This window comes from Lissotriton helveticus, chromosome 1_1 (genome assembly GCF_964261635.1).
Source record: "Lissotriton helveticus chromosome 1_1, aLisHel1.1, whole genome shotgun sequence".
In the NCBI taxonomy this organism is placed as follows: Eukaryota; Metazoa; Chordata; class Amphibia; order Caudata; family Salamandridae; genus Lissotriton; species Lissotriton helveticus.
The window spans coordinates 208,317,101-208,323,364 of record NC_136057.1 but is presented as its reverse complement, the minus strand read 5'-3'; the positions used below and the strand labels follow the sequence as shown (position 1 = coordinate 208,323,364).

General features: G+C 40.3%; 1 long non-coding RNA gene across 1 annotated transcript; it reads left to right on the top strand.

Moving 5' to 3' along the window:
- The first annotated feature begins 2,463 nt into the window (after nucleotides 1–2,463).
- Nucleotides 2,464–3,715, top strand: LOC144768537 (uncharacterized). Its single transcript, XR_013598561.1, has 3 exons — nucleotides 2,464–2,548; nucleotides 2,650–2,772; nucleotides 3,537–3,715. It is a non-coding gene; the product is annotated as an uncharacterized LOC144768537 (long non-coding RNA).
- The last annotated feature ends 2,549 nt before the right edge of the window (nucleotides 3,716–6,264 follow it).

Below are 6,264 nucleotides of genomic sequence, written 5' to 3'. Positions count from 1 at the left end.
GGGCAACGGATCAGTTCATAGATAAGTACAACATAGAGTGTCCAAAGAGTTTTTTAATTGACTGTCTATACATTATTCTAACAGAGAACATCATTGAGTTTGGCGATTCCATCTATCGCCAAATTAGAGGAGTCAGTATGGGTGCCTCAGTTGCCCCATCAATAGCGAATATTTACATGTCAGCGTTCGAAGATCAATTTATTGACAATGAGGTGGCTCCCTTTTTTGAATCCATTTCCCATTGGTCCAGATACATAGATGATATCTTTTTTATCTGGACCAATGGGAAAGACTCTCTCTTAGAGTTTCTGGAATGGATTAACCTCACAGATGAAAACTTACATTTTACAGCTCAGTATAGCACCAGTCAGGTAGAGTTTTTGGACCTACTAATACGCGAAAATAACCATAAATTGGAGGTGGATCTTTTCGTGAAAGGTACAGCTCGTAACACGCTGTTACATTTCACGAGCTTTCATCCCAAAAACCAACGGGAGAGTATACCTTTCTCACAGTTCTTGCGGGTTCGCAGAAATTGTACGAATCTTGCAGACTATGATAAACAGGCCCACATTATGCGTAAGAAATTCCTCGAGCGAGGTTATCCCCATAGACTCATAAGATCCTCCTATAAAAGAGCACGGTTCTTTGACCGCGCTGCCTTGTTAACATCCAAAGAAACTAAATCTAAAGATCAATTGGTATGCGTCACGACCCATTCCACCCTGAATGAACGTGTCCGACAGGTAATCAATGCGAGTTGGCATCTGCTGAATTGCAACCCAACGTCAAATAAAAAATTACCAAAACCCCTGTTCGCATTTAAGAGGAATAAGAACCTCAAAGACAAGATAGTGCATTCCAGATTTAATTCCAATTCTGGCAAAAATGGTTTTACACAGAGATCATTGTTGAATAACTTACCCGTTCGTGGAACAGTTAAATGCTCCTCGTGCAAATCATGCAATAACATTATTGAGGGTGAAGAATTCACACATAATGGATATACAGTGAAGGCAAATGATTTCTGGAACTGCAAGACTGCAAATGTAGTCTATTTCATTAAATGTAAATGCGGACTAGGTTATGTTGGCGAAACCTGCAGATCCATTCAAGTACGTATAACAGAACATAGGTCTGCCATCAGGACCCAAAAAGTGGTAGCACCGTTAGTCAAACATTTCATCGAGAAAAACCATAAACCCGAGGACTTCCAATGGCGCATCCTTGAAAAAATACGAACACCAGACAGCCAAGGAGGATGCGCCATTAGGAAAAAAAGAGAAGTCTTTTGGATTTTTGTTTTTAACACACATAGGATTGGGCTAAATTGCGATATCCCATGGGAAAACGCAATTTTATGATGACGTTAGCCCCTAAGAAATATGTGGATAAACAAAGATCAATGTGAGACCCCGTAGAACATATCTGTCTCCATTTGATTACCATCAGTGGTATCTAGCCATATATACTCCAAGACATAGAAGGATTTTATTGTGGAGTGTATAAAAGTCTAGAAGTATGTATGTCTGAAATGAGGATGGGCTGATGCCTACATGTATAAGATGCTGAATGCTGCTTTATAAATCATCATAGAGACATGAATAGTTCACAATCCCTTTGTGATTGACGGAATGCATTGCCACTGAGACATCAAACTAGCCTTGATATAAACTTTTAAGCTAGAGACAAACAAGGTATGTTTGCAAATATCTACATAGATAAAATGAAATATATCAACACATATATGCGCGATGATTTTGTGAATTGCGTTGTTAGAAATATAAAGGACCTGCTACAGATGCGTTATGCGGTGTATACACCTTTAAATAACTCCCGCACTCGTGTCTGTTCACGTAACGTAACGTTTCTGACCTTACTGGGACACAGGTGTAAGGCATCAGCCTGACTTGTTTGCTACCATTTAAAAAGCAGGTTTCCGCGGCTACTCGCGGTAACACGCATTCTAACGGTCGGGAGACGCCAGAGGCTACATCCAGCCTGTCCGCGACCTGTTTTTCGACTTATCTCGTCGCATCTCTTTCCAAAGGTAAGATGTGCTCCCTCTGAATGTCGTCCTTTCATTGTTAAGCACAAATCTAGATATAATCGAGCGTGCAAGATGACCTTTAAAACTGGATACAATCTTTTCTTTAGGAAATACCCGTTTTCCAGAATTCCGCTGGAAGCTTTGTGTCTCAAGAGTGCGAATTAATCTTTTGCAGCTCTCCGAATAAACAACAAATTGAGGAAATGAGCCGCGTAATCTAAGCAAAGTAAGTAGAAAGGCCTCTTTAGTAATTTATTTTTAGAACGCAGTTCCCCGTTTTTGCTGCCAAATAATAATTCAGGTTAACTCGAGTAACAACCTTTCCAAAAGTGGGATGCCTATTAAAACTTAAATATAATCTTTCCCTCAGGAACTACCGGCTTCCAGTAAAACTCCGAAAGGGGGAAAAAAACGGGCTCTGAGATGGTGATTTATTTTCTGTCTGCACTTTGAAAAAACGAAAACATTGCGATAACGAGCCTGCCTATCTATACCTAAGTAAGTACAAGGGATCTCTAGGAAACCAGTTTGAGTGCAGTAACGATTAAGTAGATTGGTTGCCAATACATGCAGTTAATTTTGGCTTTCTCTGCGGACAGTTTTTGGTAATGCTGGTTTCCAGAATACGTTGAAACAATCGGGCTCTAGGAATGTGAATTATTTTCATTCTGCAATTAGAAAAACCAGAACAGTGAGAAAACGAGTCTTTCGCTCAAACTGAAGTAAGTAGAAGGGATATTGGTCTAACCTGCTTGAAGGCAGTAATGAGCATATGTATCAGATGTTAACATATGTAGCTATTTTGGGGTCTATTTTCTGACAGTTTGGTATCGTCTACCATGGGACAGAATGCAACGTAGGTGTCTGAGTGGAGAAATAGACAAGAGACTAATATATAAGATGCTACCATATGGGGTGCTTGCATTATTGCAATGTTGAAGGGTTATCTTTGAAGCCAAAATATTAAAGGTGACAATATATAAAGATACCTTGCCCCTTCTGCTAATTAGGGTGGATAGTGAACATGTATTTTACCTCTCCTTTCGTAAGTGCGTAGACCCTTACATGTAAATTATCATCTGCACTGCATAAGAAATGATACCTTAATAAGGGATAGCCCTGTGTTTCCTTTCAATATTAAAACGAACGTGGCCTGTATTAGGTTGTATCCCCTAACATTAGTAAGGTACCCCTTCGAAACTGCTCTAGAAACTTATCATGAACTAAAATACCATGTAAAAAATTATGTGATATAAGATGAATAATACAGCTGGTGTAAGCTAGGAATAGGTTGATTAATTGAGAATTGTGGTTCACGGCTTAAGATAGATATTCAATATGTAAATAGAAATCTGTGTAACAATTTTTTGAAGTATGAGGGAATGTGTACATATGTTTTTTGTATATAATGAAAATGTGCTGTCTTTTTTTAAAAAATGGACAGAAGGTAAATGTAAATATTTTTTTCTCTCCTTTGTCTTTAAAGATTATTACAGTTTAACCTTGTGGCTCCTGAAGAAGGCGTTTGTGGAAACGCCGAAACGCGCGTCGAACAGAAATTAGTTTTCTGGCCACTTTTTATGTTTTTTGTGAATATAGGTTTTCTTTATATGCTTTAAGATTTAGAAGGAACCTTAGCTATTCACATTTGAAAATCTGTTTTACTCTTTGACTATCTGTAATTTTTAATTATAAATTGATACAAAAAAGGTTTTATGAATTGTAGTTTTTGTTCAATTTTATTTTATTTTATTTTATTTTGTTTGATTTATTATGTCATAATAAAAATTCTGTTGTATTATATACATGTGTATTTACTCCCTCTTTTTATAGTTGTGTATATCTTTGTCTGACAAAAGTCTACGCAATTAGTCAACAATAGACAAGTTGAATCTGTAATGTCGTAATTCTAATGGTGACCACATAGAACGTTGATGAATATATGCATTAGATTATCTTAGGTCTTACCCAGCTGGTTTGTTTTTTAGATATTTGACTTCACAAAGTCCCCAACTGCTCCGACATCCGGGCACCACACAAGAAAAGACAATGCAAACAACACTCCAAGAAGGCCAACTGGTTCAATTCCACACTCCACTATTCCAGACACACCTGCAGATGTCTTGAGTAGAGATGCAGCCACAACATCAATCAACTCTGCAAAACAGTCATCCATGCACCATGGAGCAAGGGTGCCTGCATTGGCGCTTAGCAGCCATTGTGTGTCAACGTAGGGGAAAAAGTCAGGGGGGCTTAATCCTGAGCCCCTTCCTACAGTTTAAGGCTGCCGGTGCAACATTTTCTTGACGCACTTGCAGTGTGAATCTTGCACCACATTGCGCCCTATGTACAAAGTGACGCATCTAGGCATAGGCGTGACCTTGTGAAGCCCTGTGCCACATTATACCTGCTTCTGGCATGATATATGCAGGGAGAGCATTCCCACGCAACAAAGCTTTATAGGATTGGCGCAGCGAAGTCTCTCCGATTTCAAAGCGACAATTCCAGGACACCATTGCATCAAAACCATGCCATAGAAATAGGTTGGCCACATGCATTGCTGGAGTTGCGGCTTGCTTGCAACACAACTGTAGCAATGCGTGCCTTTAGCGCTGCCATTTACATCAGGATTCCAGACGTATCTGTCATTGATTGCAATATGGAGCACTGTACATTGAATACAGCGCAACCATGGTGTCGCAAGGAGGGCGCAGTGAAAATTTTCGCAACACTCTTTTGTCACAGCGATGCAACACTTTTCATGAATGGGGCCCAGGAATGCGCCCTATCTAATTGATAGGGGGGATACATGTCCTTTTGTTTTGGCGTAAGGCAGTGCATCAATGTTCCTTGCAGCGCTATTCAGCACACAAACTTCTAGAGGCTTATTTATGAGCCTTTGCGTCAATTTTGCGCCACTGGTGCATCACTTTTTGTGATGCACTAGCAGGGTAAAAAATGCGCCATGTTGCGTCATATTTCTAGGTAGATGCATCACTTTGTAAACCCCTGTGCCACATTATACCTGCGCCAGGTATAATGTATGCAGGGTGTGCCTTCTGATGCAGGTAAGCCTCGTAGAAGTGACACAGTAAAATCTATGAGATTTCACTGCGTCACTTCTAGGACGCAAATGCGTCAATAACCTATGCCTACCTCAAAGCAGGCATAAGACTGACACAGGCACATTTGAAATTGGGACCAATTGATGGTGTTGTGTCACTTTTGTGACACACTCCAGCAATGCCTCATTTTTGCACATACAGATACATCAGAAATACTGACGTTTCTGTAACTCCTTGCAGCATGATGCGTCACACTGTAAAAATGACGCATCCAGCATGTCGCAAGGAGGGTGCAATGAAATGTGATGCATCGCTGTTTTCACGCAGCGATGCGTCACTTTTAATAAATGAGGCCCCTAATATGTGGACCCAAGTGTTTGCACCTATTTTAAGACCAGCTATTTTCTGGTCTTAAAAAACTGCCTCTAAGTGGACTTAGCGTTTGTTTTAGGGGGTTATCGCCGTATGGGAATTTCATTGTAAATATCGCAAAGTGGGGTTAGCAGCAGTTTTTGCAGGGGAACAACCACCTTGCATCTCAGTTTCGTTAGGTCCCGCTGACAAAAGTAAGATCTTAAAAATTCACGTTTACACCGGAAAAGTGCAGCTAACTGCGGTTAGCGACAACTTGTAAATATGGCGATGAACCCCCCCGCTGTAGCATCAAAAGATGTACGCTACAGCGACATTATGTTCTTGTACATATGCCCCTTAGAGCCTTTGCTAACGATCTTGTCTTCAATTGCAGGTTTGCAATCTGTAAGGTTTATGGATCTGAATGGTCAGGCGTGAGTACCCGCAAAGACACGGTAATTCTATTTATGTTCCTGGTTGGATTTGGAGGTTGCTGGGTAAATAGATTCACAATCTGCACCCTTTTTCTTTTGCAGGTTTGTGAGACTGTACTGCGGATACAACTGCACAGGTAGACGCAAGTACAGGCAACACAAAGAGGTAATTGTTTGGTAGAGTTAAACTGTGGTGCATTTTGTACATTGTACTATAACAACATACCGTACCCACCTTTTCTTCTGTTGATCAAGTGCATGTTGACAGCTCAGGATTACTGATATCAAGACTGTCAGAATGACTAAAGTCACCTACACAACACAGATCACATCCCATAGCCATAATGTGTTGTTAGGCATG